The 21,857-nt window shown below is 43.8% G+C and overlaps 1 long non-coding RNA gene across 1 annotated transcript in view; it reads left to right on the top strand.

Moving 5' to 3' along the window:
* Nucleotides 1-3,257: 3,257 nt before the first annotated feature.
* Nucleotides 3,258-21,857, top strand: part of LOC141279633 (uncharacterized) — a 93,347-nt gene continuing 74,747 nt past the window's right edge. The window contains exon 1 of the long non-coding RNA XR_012334214.1: nucleotides 3,258-3,316. This is a non-coding gene — a long non-coding RNA (uncharacterized lncRNA). The remainder of the gene's footprint in view (nucleotides 3,317-21,857) is intronic.

Genomic DNA, 21,857 nt, shown 5'->3' with positions numbered 1-21,857 from the left:
GGAGCTTGTGCTCTGCAATAGGAGAGGCCACAGCAGTGAGAGGCCCACATATAGCAAAAAAAAAAAAAAAAAAAAAGACTAAGTTACCCTCAGAAAACTCAAAAGATAAGTCATCATATCTCATAAAATAGCACACATATAGGCGATGCGTTTCTACAAGAAGCTGATTACAAGTAAAGAAGAGCCCAAAGAATAGAACAAAATGTGACTTACCCTGCTGCGTCACCTCCCAGTTCATTCAGAGTCAGCCTCAGTGTGCTCCTGGGAGGCCCTGCACATTCCTCTCCCTTCAGTTTTCCCTTTCTGCTCCACTTCTCCCGGTGTCCTGGATCCATCCAACAGGTGACCCTTGTCGTGAAGGTTGTGAAGATTTCATTCCTGGCTCCATGCTGGTGGATGATGGTGGCTTCTTAGAGCCTCACAACGTGCTTCAGATTCTTTAGTGTGGCTCACCCACATCATTGGGGCCACCTGGTTTCTTGTTAAAATACAGATTCTGATTCAGTAGGTCTGGGGTAGGGCCCAAGATTCTGCTGTTTCTAACGAGTACCCAAGTGATACCAGCGTTGCTGGTTTGCAAAAATGATCAAAAGGACCAAAAAATTTTTTTCTTGTGGACATTGATTACCATTCATAGCATAACTTCAGATCACCAGGGATGGAAAGAAACAAAAGAGAAGAAGAAGACTGAGAACACTGTCCTTCCATATGCAGGGAGATACACAGCAAACTTGAAATAATGTTCAGATACAGCTCTTGTGTTGTTCTACTGCTAACAATCCATCCCTCCCTCCTTCCCCGCCAGTAAGATAGTGACGGAACCCATAACTAGGAGTGGTAGGAGAAAGGCTGTCCTGCTTTTGGCCTGGGCCCTGGGCTTCCGCAGTTCCTCTAGGGCTAGTTCATCTGATGATCTGAAGCTTGTCTCATTGTAGCTCCCATCAGCCTAATGAAGCTCATACTAGTCAATATGCAAATTACAAAGATTTCTCTTTCTGTGTTTGCAGTTACTGAGGTGGCAATCTTTGATGTATAGCCTTCGCCAACTCTGTTTCCATTGATTTATTACTTTTGCTCAAAATTGTTATGGACTGCACAGTTTATTCCATTGCTAAAGGTACAACTCCCCTTAGTGTAAAAACACTCACAGAAAGAAGAGAGAAACCCTGATATAAAATGACAGTAACCAAAGACTTTTTAATGACCATATGAGCCCTCTTGTTTTTATGCATCCAGATGGTCTCTGGCCTTTCCTAAGAAGCCTTTTACTCTGTGGTTCTTTTTATGTCTCACCATAAAAATGCTCCTCCACAAACTAATTATAGTTTCAAAATCTACTTGCTGCCTTACTGCTGTTTAACCATACAATACCTCACTTGTTTGATTCACTCATACATAATGTTATTTCAACATGGAGCATGTGAAGTGATGGGAAGAACCCCAGATCCTGGGAAATAATATATTGGATTTTTGTCTTTTAACTTGTATATAATCTGCAAGTGAGCTGTGAGCTGAGGAACAGTTGATGACATTTCATTGATAATAGATATTTAGGAGCTAACAGGGTGAGAAAAGAATATTGGCTTAACTCTGTAAAAGCACTATTGATTATAGTTATTTAGGCTCAATTTCCATGCAGCTCAATAGTAAATAGGCCTACACGAATATACATGTGCACATATCATTAAATGTTCACTTTTAGTGTGCATTTCGATTCACGCAATCAACTATGTGCAAGTGCAAGTCACGAGCCTAAAGTGCTGGGAGTCATGCTGCAAACCTTGCGAGACATATTTCATATGCCTGCTGTCGTAGTTCTTTTGGCGGTCGTTTCAATTATTTATACCACTTGGATTAATGATTATTGTCCTGTTGCCCTTAGGAATATGGCCTGAATGCCCACATCAACATCCCATTTCACCATGTGACTCCACCACTGTTTTTGTTTCTTCCTGTGTACAGCCATGATCTTGGGGCCTTTGTTTGATGGTGGTTCCTTCCCTGTCTCTGGAATGTTCCTGTCCCTGCTCTTGGCTTCCTGATAAGTCATCCTTCAGGACTTTGCTTTAGATGCCTTCCTCTTCTCTCCCTTTCTTCCCTAAGACTGGATTAGATGCTCCTCTTATAGGCTCCTTATACTTGATAGTTCATCCATTAAAATTTTTTTCATACTCTATTGACATTAATTGTTTACATATCTGTGTTCCCTTCTAGACATGAGCTCCTTGGGAGGAAGGAGTTAGTTTTAGTCATTGTTGTATCCGCTGTGCTTAGCACAGTGCATGACGCTTAATAAGAGCCAATAACAATTTGTTGAATAAATAAATGAATGAGTAAGCCCTTCTCTCCTGTTTAGCCCCAAGCACACTGCTTCTTCATGCCCCAGAGGAGAATGGCAGGCTGGTTAGAATAAATTATTTTCAAGACTACTGTGATTAATGTCCAAAGCCATGTTAAAATTTGGCCAATCAATTTTTTCCTTTATAAATCAACACCAGTCTGGCTATATCCACAGCTGTCATTTCATTGACATAATGAAATCCTTCATTACTGTTTCATCATGAGTTTTCAAGTATAAGAGCAAACTAAAATGCCTTTGCTTTATTTTAAAATGCCCAGGTAGATTGGAATACTATGAAGAAATATTAGAAATTAATTTCATAATTAAAGAACAAAGTTAGTTAAAAGCTAACGGGTCCAGAGTTTCATTTCATTCCCCTGATGTCCTGGTAAGCCATCATCATAATATTCGGTCTATAGTAAGCTCCCAGTAAGTGTGAACTGTTATCTTTATAACCTCTTCCTGTATCTTCTTCTGCTACCCATTCCTTCCCCTGTAAGCACTGACCATAGGAAAATAGACTTCAAACTCTGAAGCGGATAAAAGAGCATTGAGATTTAATTCATTTCTGAAAAAGGGTTAGCTGCTCCTCCCCTCTTGCATGTACTAAGCCTCAGTCCTTCTTCTTAAGCTTCAGCTCAGTTCAACAAGTGGTTATTGTACATCTTCTATGTGCCAGAACTACATTAGGCTAATCTAGTGCAGCTACTAGGGTGATTATAAAAATCTATGATGCTGCCAGTTCTTAAGCAGCTTCAAAGTCTATCTGTGATTACTCCCTTAGGGACTGGTACTAAGTATTTCCATAAACTCATTCTTACCACTGGTCTCTGTGCCTTTAAATATGCTCTAACACCCCATCTCTGATCAACTCATGGTTTCTTTTTTTCCAGAGCAGAAAGCATGCTCCACTGGGAATAGACATTCACAGCCTATGCAGTAATCTCCACAGTGGAGTAAAGAAGATCCTACAATGTATGTATAATATACATAAACACTATTAAAGACAGTTTGCAAAATATAACCCAACCTCATGAATCAACAAAATCCACAGCAGACTCCAAGAACCCTGAGTCAGTCTGTCACACCTCAATGGAACAGTTACATTCACTGTATTCTTCTGAAGCCTATTTTGAAAATCACATATATTTTGAAAGTTAAAGCTTTCGCTTAAAGTCATACAGCAAACAAATTATCAGGCATGCCTGGAATTCATTTCTCTAAGTTCTCCTGCTGTGGTTAGCTATTGTGGAGGTGGCCAGATGGGAATTAACTTCAAATATTTTGCAATACTTTTCTACAATGAGGTGAACTAAGGATACAACTTTAATATGGGTGTCAGATTCCTTTGTGGACTTTATAAGCCCTTTAAAGTTATATAAATATCAGCATCCATTTGCATGGGGTACAAAATAGGATCAGCTGTAGAAGGGAAAAGAACATTAGGTTTCCACTTGGTAGGCTTCTACAAGCACTGAATTTATGCATGTTGCAATTCCTAGTTTATATGCATTGAAGGAGGTGATGGGGAGTGGGGGGATGGTGTACATACAAATTGGCCATTTGTATGAGACGTTTGTAAGTCTGGTACTGCCTCTTTTTTAATTTTTTTTTAAGTGTATGGGGGTATTTATTGGACTTGCTGTGTACCCAGCAGTTTATTACTTTCTCCAAAGAGCAGAGGAATATAGAAACTTTATTACAAGGAAAATCATGTCTGGTGTCTTAATAACTGTACTTGTGTAAACAGCAAGGGGTACCTGCTGAAGGAAATCAAATTCAATATGTTCAGCCACCCTGTGAGGCACTGTTTTCTGGTACTTTCTCTTAACTTTTTTTTTTTTAACATCTTTATTGGAGTATAATTGCTTTACAATGCCATGTTAGTTTCTGCTGTATAACAAAGTGAATCAGCTATACGTATACATATATCCCCATATCCCCTCCCTCTTGCGTCTCCCTCCCTCCCACCCTCCCTATCCCACCCCTCCAGGTGGTCACAAAGCCCCGAGCTGATGTCCCTGTGCTATGCGGCTGCTTCCCACTAGCGGTCTGTTTTCCGTTTGGTAGTGTGTATATGTCCGTGCCATTTTGTGTTTGTGGACACAGGTTATCTTTTGCTGATAGAAATGCGAGTTTGATGAAGGCTCCTTTATAATAGGTAGATGATGACTGGCAAGAACAGAACAGTGGGGATTATGGGTCTCAGGAGAGGAGACGATTGGTGGGGAAAGCAGGAAATGTGAACTTAAGAAAACAAGGTATTAGAGGAAATGATAAATTCAACCAAAAGCAAAACCATAGAGGTATAACAATAATAGATGTCAAACTAATCTGTAGACTGTTACTTGGTTAAAGATAAAGCAGAGAAGTGTCTTCTGGAACTTGATGCTGGTGGAGAATGGAGACACTATGACTAAATATGCAGGAGAAAAACAACAGCTCAGGCTTAAGGGGCGGGTGTCTGTATAGTCATTACATTTGGATAAATTCTCTGAAAAATATGTTGTCAAGAACTGGGACCAAGAAAAGGTACCAAATCAGCCTGGGGTGGAACCATTTAGACCAGGATAAGTCAGACTTACGTCTGGGATGCATGACTGGACTGTGTCTCATCATGGTTCCCATCAAGATAGGCACATGGGAGACTTGGCAAGACAGGAAATGAGTGTCAGCCTGAGCTGCATACTGGGGACACAATGAATAGTAGTCTCCTGCCCATAATGGGCGCAAAGAATGGTGGGGGAGGCATGCATCCCAATAAAGGGAAACTCATGCAACTCCCACTATTTTCCAGCCATATTCATATGTTTGTGCTTTTCTTTTGAAATTGCATATTCAAAGGCCTCTGGACCTTTAAAAAGGTTTTAGCCACCTGCAGATAAGTAGGAAAGCTTTCAGGAAGTAAAAGAGTATCAGGTGGGCCTTCATGATCTCTCTAAAATCCTACTGTCGGTTGTCAGGCAACATTCCATCCACCTGCTGCCTTGTCGTCAGAGCTCCAAATTTGGTTTGGAATCTATTTCTCCCTCACATGAATCAGGGGAGGTTGATCCCAACCCCAGACCAGCTACAGGGGCAAATCCTAACCCATCTAAGCCAACCTCAGTGTTCCTACTCCTCTTGCCCATGGATTGTTTAGGACTGAGCTGTGGTCCATTGTGACCCATGAGTTGAGAGAGAAGATCTTCTGGGGGGCTTCTGGGAAAGGTTTCCTCACTCTGAAAAGAGACATTTACGAACACATGGTCTCTTCTTCTTCTCAATGTGGCTGTGTCTGTGTGTGATGCACAAAAAGGCAGCAGCCATCTTCAGCCATGGGGAGAGTGAGCCTAAGGATGAGGATGATACACCCAGGCTGGCAGAATAGAATCCGGATCCTTGATGACCTTTTTTTGAAGCAATGAATTTAATGACCATGGATGTTTTCTTTTGTAGAACACTAAATTTCCTGTTAGTTTAAGCCACTTTCAGTTGGTTTTGTTTCTCTTTCTTGTGAGCAAAAGCATTTTGACTGAGACACACGCTATTGTCTAGAAATGTCTGTGAAGATTATTCTACATTAGTAACATGGGTGCCTGGCGAGGTTGAGTAGGAGGTACGGCTCTTTCCTCCTCTTCCCACTCTAGGTCATTTCTCCTGCCTGTGGAAGTAATCAAAGGCTTATTTGTACAGCTCCTGACCAGTGCCAAAGATTGTTGCCCAGGTTTTTGCGGATGAATCCGGGAAACAAGAACCAACTGGTGCCAGCACTGTCTTTTCATCACCTATTTCTCGTTAAGACCAACGCTTCACCTTCCATCCACCTGGACTTCTAGATGCTAAAGCTACTGTGCTCTTTCCCTCTGTGCTCCCTGTCCCCTCCTGAGTAGGATCTCCTTGGTCACCGATCCTTCTCCCCAACCTGCCAAAATATGGTTACAAGACTGTGGCCCCTTCCCCAGACAGAGCCCATTGGCAGCCAGAACACTCAGGAAAAGAAAAGGGGGAACATGTGAGTGTGCTTTAAAACTCCATGGAAAAGTGAGCTCCATGGATGGGAGCATTTGGGAGAGACCTGCAGAGTGAGAATGAGTGGAATTCAGAGTCAGGAAGGGAAGCCCAAACTACACGGGATAAAATTCAGGGCCCTCATCCTTGAACACAGGTGGTTGGGATGATTCAACCGTATTAGGATAAATGGTCAATATCTTCCTAGTTTTAGATACTGGAAGACAGTGTGAGAAGAGCAAAACTTTTATTTGCTTGTATAAAAGTAATACAAATTATAGTAATTTATGCAAATGGCATATTATTTGTGCCTGATTGCCATGCCACCGTAACAGCTCTGCATACACTAAATATGGTGTGAGCTTTATTTGATAGCCTGTCCGCAGCCTCACTAGAGTTACTCTGCATCACTGCCATTAGCTAATGTAGTATTGAGTACTAAGTCACAGCTTTAGAATGTTGGAGCGGCCGCTGCCTATAATACCTACGTCCTTCCCAACATTTCTCGTGTTCCTTCATGATCCACTGTGGAACTTATTTAAATTTTCAACCAGTATTGCCTTTAGAGATACATAATTTCAACAATTTAGTTTTTGTCATGCCTAATATTCTTCCTACTGCTTTGAAGGATGTCCACTCTTTATTTGACTGTCACTTAAATAGTACTTACTAAATGCCAGGCGTTTTTTTCTAAGTGATTCACAAATATTATTTCACATCATCTTTCTAATAACCCCATGACATACTGTGCCAGACACTCTCACATGTCCCCGGTCCACCCCGATTACCCCTGCAGTCCCAGTGGACTGTTCCGTGTGGACTGATAGTGAGGACTGCTTGTCGGTGATGAGCATCCTGGTTGCTCCATCCTACACAGAACCTCCGAGGGTCCTCGGCATGGTTACGCCCCATTCCCCTCAGGAGTGACCCACGCCTTGATGGCTCTGCATGACGTTCTCTCTGTTTCACTTGCCCCCCCTCCTTCACTTGTGCTTCCTGGGATCACCTCTCAAGTAATCACCTGCACCTAAGTTCTTCCCTCAGGGTCTGCTTTGGGACTACCCAAGCACTAAGTTCTATTATTGCCCTCATTGTATAGATGGATAAACTGAGGCATGGAGTGCTTTAGTAATTTGCTCAAGTTTGTCCAGCTAGGAAGTGGTGGAGCTGGGATCTGAATTCATGCTACCCTAGGCTGCCTCTAAAAATCGTATTCTGTAATTGGTGAACATGTGCACCTTTCACTCATCCATACTGTTCTCGATGATATAATCAGGGAGGAGAGGTTTGTCAAACTTCGGCCCTCGGCCAAACCTGGTGCAGGGCCTGCTTTTGTAAATAAAGTTTTATTGGAACATAACCATGACCATCTGTTTACGTATCATCTGTAGCTGTTCTTGTGCTACAATGGCAAAACGGAGGAGTTGTGATAGAGACCGCATGGTTGGCAAAATCTAAAATTTTTACTCTCTGGGCCTTTACCAGAAAGGTTGCCAACTCATACTATTTCTCCTTAAGGCATGATCTTTCCCAATTGGAGTCTATATAGCAGCTGTCAGTGGACTCCCAGAACATGGCTTGACTTTGGGCCGGGTAGCTTTGGGGATTCTGAGTGTTCTGTCAGGAAGCCTGTTTCTTGCTGTGCTCTTGTGGATGAGCCCAGGGGTCAGTGACATACTCAACTGCTGAGCCTGTGGCTTACTTTTCTCCCAGCTGCCAATCGAACGACTTGTGACTATTTCTTCTTTTCCCAACCTTGTTGTGTTTTTTAAGAGATACAAGATATCCCTTTCCCATTGACCAGTATACAACACTAGCCATGCTTAAATAAGTGGGTTAGGCCCAAAGGAAGCTTCTGCCAGAGATGTAATCATGCAGAAGAGGAGCTTGACTAATTCTGTGCAGGCAAAAGAGAGCTCCTCTTATTTTAGATGATTCAATGGGAACAGTAGGATTCGTTTTGTAGAGTTGTGATGCTAAAGGTTTGTTTGGGAATTTTTATGTGGATGCCAAGCAGTTTCTGCTGGCCTGGCATCTCAATATTTGCTTTATGCATTTACACACAGGTGTCAAAAGCACGTTTACACACACTCACATCAAAGGCACCCATTTCCTAAGCTAGACATTCAAAAGGATATCTCATCATGCACCACTTATGCCGATCTGCCAATTTGGAACTTTTTTTTCTTTCTTCAGGAAACCATAGTAACACTGTGAATCACTGAGGGTGTTGATATTTGTTTAACCACACTTTGATAATAATATCTGCCTTTCCAGTCAATGCTTTGAGAACATTCTCAAATATACCTGTCTTAGTTCAGGCTGCTATTGAAAAGTCAATAGGCTGGCTGGCTTATAAACAAGAGGAATTTATTTTTCGCACATCTGGAGCCTGGAAGTCTGCAGTCAGGGTGCCAGCCTGGTTGGACTCTGGTGAGGTTCCTCTTCTGGAGTGGTGACTTATTGTATCCTCACGTGGCAGAGAGCAGAGAGAGGAAGCAAGCTCTCTCATGACACTTACAAGGATGCTAATCCCATTCATGACTGTTCCAGCCTCATGACTGCCTCTAATCATAATTGCCTCCCAAAGGCCCCACCTCCTAATACCATCCCATCAGGGGGGTAGGGCTTCAACATACGAATTTGTGGGGGAAATGAACATTCATGTCCATAACGATACCACATTATAAAGCAGGGAAAGATGCCACTTGGCACTGAATGAAAGTATACCAAGAAAGTAGAAAAATCTTCATGCAGATTTTTCCCTTCAGCCAGAGTCATGTAGTAACTGTTTACATATTCTAGACTTAGAGACAAGGTCTTCCGATAGCATGATGAGTACTTCTTAATCTAAACTCCTCTATCTTCTCAAGAAGGTTTTTTTGCAGGTCAAAGAGGTTGAAGTAGGGAACTGCACACACATAACTCTTGCAATACCTGAGAGCAAAGCTGACCCACATACACAGCTCACTATCTTGCCCCAGCTCAACTACAGTTTAATCGAGGTCACTTATGAAACTCAGTGATCTCCATTTGTCCCCAAACACCCGGCAATCCCATGGACCTTCTCAACTTTCAACCATAATTAACTGATGATAAAGAATCACCAGTTCAGACGAGTGAAGCTTACGTTGGGAAGTCCTCTCTTCAGTGCACTGTGTCTAAGAGAGGAGGGATTATTCTGAAACCATAAAGCAAAGAAACGATTACCATTTAATAAAGTACCTGGAGTTTACAAATCTTCATTCACAGCCTGAGCTTGCTGGGAATGTGTCAGAAGCAAATCTGCTCAGAGAATTTATTGTTTGTTGATCAAAGGACAGTGACTGATGTTCCTCCCCTTGAGAGGTTTTGACTGAACCACTACTGAGACTAAAGTTGGTCCTCAAGTGCCAATGATTTGAAATCATTACCTGCTACCCTTACCAGTTTGGTCATTCAGGGAGCCACCTGGAAAGTGAAAACAATATGCTAATCACAAAGTTCCTGAATGTTTGGGGCTTTCAGGGGAGCCTTTTTGGGACAGTGATTCTCAGCGGAGGGATGGAGGACAGAAGAGGAGAGGGGAGGAGTGTGTCCAAATCACCCGAGCCCTTCAAGCTGAACAAAGCCCCTCTCCCCTCTTTGTCCCCCATGGATTCTGATACACTTTGCCCCACACCCCACCTCCTAGCTGAGCGAACGCCTGAGGCTAGTGTTACTGCGTTTCCACTGCTCTTTACAACATCCCTGCTCAGTCCTGGACACGCTGGGCCATGACCATCCTTCCTGGGAGGCTCTGGCTGCCTGTGGTGGAGCTTGTTAGTCATTTGTGAAGGCTGAGCTCCCTCAGGTATCCAAGGTGCTTATTGCTCTGAAGTTTCAAAAAGGCAGGACCAGACTTCCCTGGCGGCACAGTGGTTAAGAATCCACCTGCCAATGCAGGGGACACGGGTTCAATCCCTGGTCCAGGAAGATCCCACATACTGTGGAGCAACTAAGCCTGTGCGCCACAGCTACTGAGCCTGCACTCTAGAGCCCGCGAGCCACAACTACTAAAGCCTGCGTGCCTAGGGCCTGTACTCCGCAACAGGAGAATCCACTGTGATGAGAAGCCCGCACACCACAACAAAGAGTAGCACCTGCTTGCCGCAATTAGAGAAAACCCGTGAACAGCAACGAAGACCCAACACAGCCAAGAAATAGATAAATGAATAAAAATTTAAAACAACAAAAAAAGGCAGGACTCACTCACTAGCTTTCCTTCTCCCATTGGTGTTCAGACCCACAGACCCTCCCCAAGCGACCTCTCTCTGTTTTCTTGGCTTTGCTTCCTGCCCTAGTTCTTTCAGCTCTTCTCATTTTTACATTATTTATGGCTTTTAGTTCTCACTTAGTAATTTATTATAAATTTTACTCCTGCTTTTACACCCCCTTAACCCAGGTTTTTATCTTGAAAAATGACTGCTTTGAATTGACCAGGAAAAGAAGAAGGAGCAAATTATCAGTATTATTTTTTGTTTTAGAGAGAGTTTCTAAATGACTGTATTTTTATTTTCAACAGCCATCCGCAAGCTTGCCATTAGATAGTGCTTCTCAACCTTGGTGGCACGTTGGCACCATCTGGGACGCTTTAAAAAACACTGGTGTCTGGACTCAGCCCCAGAAATACTGTTTTATTTGGCCTGGGGTGAGACTTGGGCACCGGGAATTTTAAAAGCTCCCCTGGTGATTGTTCTGTGCAGTCAGGGTGCAGAGTCACTGCCACGGGGAAGGCTGTCTTTGGAAGTTTGGGATGCTTCTACCTCCTCTTTCAGCATAACAGTCTTCCTTTAAGATCCCATCCTATATCAGGGAAGTTGGACTCAAGTTTTTGTCCTGCCACTGCGTAGCCCTGGGCAAGTCCCTCCCTCGGCCTGAGCCTCACTCTCTTCATCAGTAAAAGCTCCACTCTCCGCCCCAGTGAGGCACTGATGCTGCAGACCAGACTCGCAGGCTAGAACCCCTGGTCCACACTGCAGTGCATAGAGTCAGGGGTTCAGGGGAAACCGAATGAAGGTGAACCAACTAATGGTGCCTGTAGCCATGCAGGGATCCCCTGCCTATCACACCAATATGCCCCTGCTGTATGCACTGAGAAGGAGTCACCTCTTGGGACCCCAGACCAGCTCTTTCCAGCTTCCAGCTCTCAGAACTTCTGTGCCTCCTACTGGGTACCAGGCAAGGGTCCAAAGTGCCTTCGCTGATCACTACCACACACATCAGCAAAACTTTCAACTCTATGGCACAGACCTTGAGGCGGTCCAGTGGAATTCTTTCCCGCCCTGGTCACTACATGCAGCCATGGAACTAGAGAGGATCCAGAATGTGTGGAGGAAGCCAGCCAGGCAGGGGGCAGAAGCTCACCTTCCTTCCCTCTTAAGAACATTTGTTGGTACCTCTTCCATCACGAAGCAGAGGCTCGATGCTTGTGAACAAGAGACTGGAACATACGGACTGCGACCCCAATTTTGCAGATGAGAAAACAAAGGCAAGTCTTCTAACTAGACACCAGTGGTCTCTTTCCATGATGTCACACTGTTTCTCCCCTTGTAGTAAGAGGGGCCTTGATTTACGCAGGTCCTTACTAAGAAGTAGAGTGTGTTTAAAAGAAGTGAAGGAAAGAAAGGAAAGAGGAGAGGAGAGGAGAGATATAACAACCCATGAACTTATGTTCCGTGACACTTGAAGCTCAGTCTGTCCCGGGCATTTGCCCTTGCTTTCCTCTCCTCTGGATTACTCTTCACCCATTGGCACATGGTTCATCCCTTCTCTGTTCAATCATCCCCTCAGAACCCGCTCACTTCTCTCTTTTTTTTGGCTGTGTTGGGTCTTTGCTGTGTGTGGGCTTTCTCTAGTTGTGGCGAATGGGGGTACTATTCATTGCAGCGCGTGGGCTTCTCATTGCAGTGGCTTCTCTTGTTGCGGAGCTCAGGTTCTAGGTGCGTGGGCTTCAGTAGTTGCAGCATGTGAGCTCATTAGTTGCAGAGCATGGGCTCAGTAGTTGTGGTGGGCAAGCTCTATGGCATGTGGGCTTCAGTAGTTGTGGCACATGGGCTCAGTAGTTGTGGCTTGTGGGCTCTAGAGTGCAGGCTCAGTAGTTGTGGCACAGGGGCTTAGTTGCTCCTCGGCATGTGGGATCTTCCCAGACCAGGGATCAAACCCATGTCCCCTGCATTGGCAAGCGGATTCTTAACCGCTTAAGAACCCGCTTGCCATCAGGGAATTTCCCCTGCGCCACCAGGGAATTCCCCCTCTCTCCCTGCTATTTTTCTCCATCACAATGATCATACTTCCAATTATATTATTTATTTATCTGCTGCATGTTTACTATACCATGAGCTCCCAAAGGGATGGATTTTACTTGTCTTGTTTATAGCTCTGCTCCAGTGCCTAGCACAGTATCTGGCAAAAAAATTTTAAAAAGCAAAGTGAATGAATAAATAATGAATGAATGAGTAAGTGAGTCCTTGGGAAGGAGAGTTGTCTGCTTTTGCAGGCATGAGACAAAATGGTCCCTGTGCCACTGACTCTACCTGACACGTCATTCCCTGGCCTGGCTCTGTTCTGCTCCCCACTAGAATGCAAACTCCATGGAAGAAGGGACTTTTGTCTATAATGACCCCTGCTTTCTCCCCAAAGCTAGAATAGTACCTGGCAACATAGTAGAAATTCAACAAATATCTGTTGGTAAATAAATGAATACCTCACTCGGGAGAGTTAAAACCCATCAATCTTTGGAAAAGGTGGTATTTTTCAGGTGTGTCCCCTTTGTCGTCAGCATCTGCTTTTTCACTGTTCTCCTTGCTGACATCGCTTCCACTTCCATGGTGCCCAGCGGCCAGTGGACTTCCTCCTCTCCTCCCAGCCAAATACAGCAGGTCTCCACATCAGCCTCTAGCAGCTGCCCCTGTGTTGCTTCTTCCATGTCTTTGCTCTTGCTGTTTTGGTCTCTCTACCCCAGAGCTTCTCTTTCTCTATCCAGCAAAGGTCTACATGGATAGTCAGCTCTCATAGTCAGCTCTTTCCTGAAGCCTTTCTGACCCACATCTGGAAGTGCATTTTTCCCTCTCTAGATCTTTATGGTACCTGACACCCCTCAAGTGGTACTTAGGACTTATTAAAAGAGATGGTGACTCTTTGGAGCTTATGTTGGTAGATTTGAATCCAAGAATGTGTCCCCAAGACCTGGGGACAGGTCTCAGCAGCAGGGAGTCAGCTTCCCACTTCCCCTTATGTTGACACAAGAACCTTTAAGCATTGCCAACATCTTTCTTTCTACACAGTTGAGGCCACAGTGCTTCTCCTATTCTTAAGCCTTGGAGAATTCCAGTAGCTTTGCTGCAAACGGGGTTAGAAGCACAGATCCAAGAACTTTCCCAAAGGGCAGCTCCTGTCCTTTCCCTTTAACCCCCAAGCTCCACCCGAGCCTCTTAGTCTCTGGGGAAGGGTCTCAGAATGAGAGGACTTTGTTTTCCTCTTTCAAACTCCTCCAGTCTTCTCCCCCTCCTCCAGAAGCCCATATTCTCCCACAGCCTGCAGGCAACTCTGGGCTTCTCATAATAAATATCCTCCTTCCTCCACCCATCAAATTAGCATTGTATTTGTTTGCTTCATTTCCTAGTAGACAACAGCTTACTGTGTTAGTTTCAGACTTTCACAGATTCAAAAGCCTAAGGCTTAAGATAGGAGTTTCTCCCTTAAAACAGACCATAGAATTAGGGTCTAAAAGGAGGCTTTTTAACACCTCTCCAATATACTTTCTCCCCTGCTTGTCCACCCCAATTTTTATGGGAAGCATGAGGCATTCAGGAATGTGGGTGGACATTTCTATTTTCTCAGGAGAAGTCATATCAAGAGTGGGAAACAGTGATGAGTGACAAGATTTTGAGAGATGGGATATTTTCAGACAAAGATTATTTAAGGGCAAGCAGACTTTCCTTACACTTCTTCAGAGGCACATTTAATATCTCCATATTGTTATTCCCACTTTTTTATGTCCTAGCCCATTTTCACTCTTGTATGTAGTCTATCAATTACTCCCAAGTTGCATGCTCAGTGGGGGCATCTTTCAGAGAAACAACACTGTAAATGTAGGAAGGCTTATGTGATATCTCATAATACCCCATCTTGTTAAAATAGCTAAATTCAATGTTATTCATTTATTCACTAATTAATTTACTCATTCATTCATTCACTCACTCAGTACACATGGAGTCATGACTCTGTGCTGAGCAGTGTGCTGGGCAGTGCAGATACAGTGGTGAACGTGACCCAGGCCCTGTAGTCATGGATCTTATGTGGAAATGAAAGGAGTCAGATGGTAAACAAGTGAACATACAAGATAATCATAGATTAGAATAAATGCCTTCACTTGGGGAGATCTAACTTAGATAAGGGAGTCAGGGAGAGCATCTTGATTTTTGAGCTAAGACCTGGGGAATGATGATAATCAGGCTTAAAAAGAGCTGGGGTGGGAGAGGCTTCCAGGCAGAAGGTACATCTGGTGCAAAGGCCCTGAGGCATGAGAAGGGTTGTGTGTGGCTTGAAGGAGGCCAGTGTGACTGGAGCCCAGTGAGCTGGCTGCCCTGGGAGAAGGAAAGGCAGAGCCCTGCAATTGCTTTCCGGTCTCCAGGCCTCTGAGGAGACTTCCTGTTTTCAACACAACCCTTGAGTTGCTTGAATTTGGAATATTCATTAATCCAGGAGCGCATGTACTTCAGATGTTCCAGACATCTGAACCTTTCCTGGCAAACAGGAACCTTTCCTGGAAAAATCACAAAATTCTGCTCAGGGTGTCTAAAAATCTTTGCCTCATGAAACCTCCTCACAGCCAAAGTAGCATTTTTCTCAATATGGGAGACCTGAGTTCATTGCTGGTACATTATTGGGTTCCATACAGTACAAAGAAGGAAGCCAAATGTATAGCAAACACAGCTTCAGTCCTTGGATCATGTGAACTCTTCAGAATATAGCTAGTCTCGGAGGAGGAATGATCATGTTTGCAAAAGTAATCTTGTGCTTCAGCTAATCGCCAAGACAACAGCGATGCCGTATACGTATTGAGATAGCCCATTTTTCTTTCTCTTGTATCCCTTGAATCTTTTCTCAAGCAATGTTTGTGATAAACACTAAAGCAATATAAAATATGACTCACCAAAAATGCCCTGTATTTCAGATTAACAAGAGATAATTCATGTAGACAGTTGTCACAGTCCCCAACAAATGCTCAACTAGTGTTAGTTGTCCTTATTACTGGATAGAAGGAATAAACCCCAGCTTCAATCTAAAGAGTTTAGGTATTCAGAGGAACAAAGCCCTCAAGTTTTATCTGAACAAAATCTCATATCACTTTGTTTAAGAAGGAAACCACAACCTTCGAATTGTAAGTAAACATATTTCCTTTTTTTTTCTTTAAATTTTATTTTATTTTTGGTTGCATTGGGTCTTCATTGTGGTACGTGGGCTTCTCATTGCGGTGGCTTCTCTTGTTGTGGAGCATGGGCTCTAGGCGCACAGGCTTCAGTAGTTGTGGTGCGTGGGCTCAGTAGTTGTGGCACACGGGCTTCGTTGCTCCACGGCATGTGGGATCTTCCTGGACTAGAGCTCGAACCCACGTCCCCTGCATTGGCAGGAAGATTCTTAACCACTGCGCCGCCAGGGAAGCCCAATGTATTTCCTTTTGAAGCTGAAAATCTCCGTGGATTTGTAAAACAAGGCACTTAGGATGCTATCCTTGGACGGGCTTTGTTTACTTGTTTGGTTTCCTCCTATTCTTGTAGGTCAAAACTTATTATCCTAATGGTTGACTAAGATTTTTTTTAAGTCCAATTGGGTCAATCTGACAAATTCCAAACTGTTCTCAACAAAAATCTCAACTCAGAGTGCCGTTTTCAGGCTTAACAAACTGTTTGCAAGGCTGTTTGGCTCAGAGGAAAACTGCTGTACTGTGTCTGCTTCCTCGCTGACTTCATGTCTGCATCTGCAGTGTGGCAGGAAGCGACGTTAAACCTGCTCTCCTGCTCTGTGGTTAAACGTGTCAGACGCCCTGGGGGGCCTCCAGAGACTGGGACTAGAGGCCTGCAGGTAGAATGGCAGGATTACCAGCTTCACGGACCCATGATTCTTCAATCACGTAATAAGCAGTTATACCACCCAGGAGTTCAAACGTGCCATGGGGTGTTGTTGCCACACTATGTTCATCTCTTGTTTGGGTTGGGGGATAAAGGAAGGACAGGCGTCCCCTTATGAAGGCCACAACTGTGTGGGGCTTTCCTCCATCACATCATCACACACCTGTCTCCCTCTCAAGTTCATTGGGTGGGGGTCCTACGTCCCCCACCTTTGCGTCTCCAGAGTTTATCACAGTGTCTGTGCTCAATAAGCACACGTTGAATGAGCTTAATTTTTTTTCAATATTTATTTTTATTTATTTATTTGATTGCACCGGATCTTAGTTGTGGTTTGTGGGCTTCTTAGTTGTGTCTTGCCAGCTCCTTAGTTTTGGCATGCAAACTCTTAGTTGTGGCATGCATGTAGGATCTAGTTCCCTGATGAGGGATCGAACCCAGACCTCCTGCATTGGGAGCGTAGAGTCTTAACCACTGCGCCACCAGGGAAGTCCCAAATGAGCTTAATTTTAAACAATTCCCACATATTAGGACCAGCTTGGTTGTCTCACAGAGGGCTGGGTCAGCAGCTTGGTGACAGTGACCTCTTGGACCACCCAATCACATAGATGTCCCTGTTACTGTGACAAGAACAAAGCATTGCCAGGAGATAGCAGGTCTGGGAAAGCATAAGCCATCCATACCCCTGAGCCTGGCCCCTAGCAATCAGCATAGCTACCTAACGCCAGCCCTTCTCAGCACATTTTCACACCAGGACACACAGAGAAAGTGAGAATATTTGTACAGCAAACTGAGATAAACGACTAAGTCTGCTCGAGGCAAAAAGAGGCCGGCCTGAGGCTTCCAGGTGCCCCAGATCCCACCACCTCCAGGGATCACAGAGATGTGCCTAGAAGCACATCTCAACCACTTGGCAGGACCGGTACCCAGCCTGCAACAGCCTGGTGGCCAAGATGCCCTGCTGCGCTTGTTGCACCAAGTAGTTGTTAGCTAACTAGGGGCCCTAAATATAAAATCCATGATCCAGGGCCCTAAATATAAAATCCACTCCCAGCACCATCTTTCTGTATTTGCTCAGTCACATAATAATAACTTGTCCACCAGTATGTAGACAAGCGTGATCAGTTCAGGGCCTAAAAGAGCTGGGCATGCCTATGGGTCGGGAATGATGCAGGTTATACAAAAGTCTCTAAAGATATCCACAGTACCTTATATTTGTACAGCACTTTACAGTTTATGAAAAGTTTTAGTGTATTACACATCAACTGATAACCAGGTATAGTTGAGAACCAGCAGAGTATAAATAAATAAATAAATGAATAAATAAATCTCTGAATAAAATGTATCTTAAAGTTCAGTCACTAAGACTCATACCCCTTCCTCACAAACCCTCAAATGTTCATTCAGAATCAATTTATTCCTAGTTTATAAATAGCTTTAACAAACTTGGATTGGATTTACCAATCACTGAAAGCAATAAGGAAGGAGGAAGTGTCATACGTCCACTTAAGATGGACATATGACAGCAGTGAGAAGTGACAGCAGGTAGCGAGAGAAAATATTGATAAACGCAGAAATCTGGGACTAATAAAGAGGCAAACAGTCCCATGGACTTAAAACTGATTTTGAGGGCATCATTGTCTTAACACAGGACCGTATAATAATTGATATTAAAAAGAATTAATTGAAATCCCAAGTCAGGAAGAGGTTAAATTATGTTCTTTATACTCTGCTAAAGAATATATAAAAGAGTGTGATCTATTTTAGAGAGATTTCCATTTAAAGTCTTAAAAATTCATTGCTTGAAAATATAAATCCTGAGCTATGTAGAAGAAGTCAGCTATCAGCTGCTTTCCAAAGGGCTCCAGATAATCAAAATCTTACAGCATGTGGTTTTATATTTTGCTGTTTGTTGGATAGAGTTTTATGTTTGGTGTCCTTTATTTTAATAGCCAATATAGAAAATGCTTTCTATTTTTTCTCTTTCTTTGTTTAAGCCACTACATTTAGTTGCTATTTATTGAAATAGACCTTGATTGACTTTGAGTGGTCCTCAGCTAGACTTTTTTAAAAAAATTTTTTTAAGTCTCCTCTCCCCTGTTCCAGATAATGAAACTGCAGTATCCCAGCTATTTTTAGCATCCATTGGGAAGTTAGAAGCAGCGTTCTGATCTTTGTCTAACATAATTCAATACTTAACATTGAAACAATGGGCTCCTGTATGTCAAGTAGCTTGGACACATTTATCTGACTGACAAATCGTTCTTCCCTTTGAGAAATATCAAGGCTTCCCAGTGTTCCTACTGAAGAGCAGTCAAATATTCAGATCTCTTAAAAATAAAAAATGAAGTATGAATATACAAGTTTGTGGATGGCCTCAAAATATGTCACTGGTTATAGCAGAACTTCAGCAAATTCTATCCAGAAATTCCAATAGGATTTGGGGGTGGAGGAAACTCTCAGCCATTCTTCTCCACTCCAGAAGAGGTTTCAAGAAAGGGAGGAAACACGATGAGCACCTACTATGTGCCGGCTGTTGAGGGTTATGTTAATTCCTACAACATTTCCATGCGGAAGGTGTGAGTATCCCAAGAAAACAGAGGCTAAGAGATGTGACATAACAAGTCCGAGTGTCGCAGCCAATGGGTGAAGAGAATCATCCCTAATATAGTGACCAGAACAGGAGCCCACAGGCCCAGGGAAGACCCTCCACTAAGGCATTTACAGATAGGTTATTTTTTCCAGGATGAGAGAATGAAATGCACTGAGGGCATGAGGTGCCATAACACATGTAAGAGAAACACTACAACTCCCCGTGGGGCCCCATGCCCATAACTACCCTAGAGCCGCTAAGCAGAGCAGCAGGGCCCATCTTGCAGATTAACCAGTAAGATTTCAGGGATAATTGGAAGATTGTGAAGATCCAGGGCCGGGTCTCTGCTGGGGCCCCTTGATAAGCTGATTACGGAATATCCTTATTTGATTTCTATCCAATTGCTTATCCACAAATATGAATAATGCCTGATTAAACAGTATTTGATTAAATGTGTTTACTAGCAAAAAAAAATTATTCATAAAGAATTGCAAGAAACCCCCCAGTAACTCTTATTTACTCACATGAGGCCCTCCCAGAAGTAACATCCTTCTCTTACTGTTTCATTCAGGTAATATGAAATAAAATCCAGTTTTTAAAATAAGCTGGATGATATACAATTTTGTAGCAAGTTCGAATTTCTCAGGCCACAAAGTCAGAAGTGCCCAATATGGAGAGCTCTTTGTTTTATCGTAACTGTACTTATTTTTTGTCTTGAGCCGGATATTTACTGATGGCAGAAGTGACTTGACATGGCAAGTCAGAGTTCTCTGAGTCATTTCAGAACTTGCTGCTCTCTCTCCCTGGGGTGCCACATAAACTCTGAGAAGGTTGTGGAAAGGCAAAGCATTGAGGAGGTCAGCTGGCCCTACCGGCTGGCCTGGGTACATGCAGCATCATCTCCTTGTCCTTAGCGCACTGCCCCCAAGTCCTCTGTCACTGGACCGCATCCTTTCCTCTAGGACCCTTGAGAAAACATCACAGCTCCTGTGCTCCATAGGTCTGCAGGGGGCTTACATGAAGGCACAGCAGGCCCATCTCCCCAGGTGTCCCCTGCTGTCATCTCTCCTCCCCTGTGTCACAGTGAAAGAGCAGACACCATGGGTACCTACCATCTCTCAAAACCCCAGGGAAAATTCAAGGCACAAAACGCCCAAACTGATGTAGAGGATCCATGGCACCCTGCCTTTCAAGACTAGGCCAAAGGCAGCAGGGTATAGACCCCCATCATTTCTTCCCTATTATTCTCCTCCCTGACTCTCCTTGTCTCCTTGTCCCCAGATGGAATCAAAACTTAAGAGCTGAGCACATTGGCTCTTATGTCATAGGATCAAGCATTTTCTCCAAATCTGTTGCTTATGGCAGAAACATTTGCTTTTAATACCCAGGAGCCAGGCACTGGGACACAAAGGCCCTTTCTAACAACCTATTATATCTGCTGGGAGTTCGAAAGTCTACTTTGAATCTCAAAGGCTGAGAGGTCTTATTTTAAGTTGTTCTTTTGTGGCCTTTCCTCCTTGAAGCTATAAACCCTGAAAATATGACCCTCTCTAATTCCAGGGAGAGGCAAGCAGGATTATCCCATAAATAACCTAGCAGAAGATGCTGTACCCGAATCCAGTCTCCATGCACCTGGGCCTCCAGGCCCTGGAGTCCCCAGGTTTCCCAGCCTCCTCTCAGCAGCTGACCCCCAAATGCATATTCTGGCTTCAGCAGTCCTGGGTCCACAGGAGTGGGGTGGCATCCCTCTGCTTCATTGTGTCCAGGTGTGCCCCAGCCCGAGCATGCTGCTGAAAGAACAGGAGCACACAGCCACCTGGAGACACATCTGCCCATGAATTCTAGTCACGCATGGAGGTCCCCAGACCCCCCTGCCTGGTAACTTCATTACATCACTGCTTCTACACTAAGCGGTAACCCCTCCAACCAACATTGTCACCTGGGGATCACTAGCCCATGATTATATGAAGACCATTTTAACACTGGGCATGTGGACTGGAGTTAGGGGCCAAAATTGAGTTGCCGTTTGTACGGAGAGGCATTAAACGGTTCAGGTAGCTCTTCAAAGGACCTAGATTACATGTTATACCAGGGACTGCCGGCTCCCTTCCATCCTTATAATAGAACCTTTGCCTTTTAAAAGGGCACAAAGCTATTAGGAATCAAGACTATATTGCCCGGCCTCTGTTGCAACCAGGTGTAACCACATAATTAAGTGCTGATCAATGAGATATTTGTACAAACGTTTTTCGGCAATTGCAGTAGAACCTCCTAGAAAGATAGCTGGCACACATACATTACATCATCCTTTCCACATCTGCCAGCAGAATGAAGTTTGATAGCTTTTGCACCACGAGGAAGAGAGTCATACCCTAGGGATGGATGGTGGAGCAGTTTATTGGAGGGAGCCTTGTTTACTAAAGGCTTTGCTCAGTAGCTGTAAATGCATCCGGTTGCTTATCTACAGACTTTTTAAGTGAAAGAGTAAAACCTTGAGTATTTAAGTCACTGCTCATTTGGATGGTCTATCTTATGCACCCGAACCAACTTCTGATAGATGTAAATTATAACTAGGTCCAATTCTGTTTGGGCTGGGGTAAGCGTGGTGGAAGAGAGTGTCAGAGAGCCATCTGAAATTGTCAGCTTACAAGTAGTGACATTCATGAATGACTCTTGAACTCAGCAACAGCTTCAAGAATCAGGCTGGGTGCAGAGGTTTTTATTCTGCAGCTGTGGAATGTGTGTTTGATGGTGTCTCCTTCCCTTCTAGCAGTGAGAGGAACCG

The sequence above is a fragment of the Tursiops truncatus genome, chromosome 10, assembly GCF_011762595.2.
Source record: "Tursiops truncatus isolate mTurTru1 chromosome 10, mTurTru1.mat.Y, whole genome shotgun sequence".
Lineage (NCBI taxonomy): Eukaryota > Metazoa > Chordata > Mammalia > Artiodactyla > Delphinidae > Tursiops > Tursiops truncatus.
The sequence above is the reverse complement of the archived record's forward strand: the minus strand, read 5'-3'. Positions and strand labels throughout refer to the sequence as shown.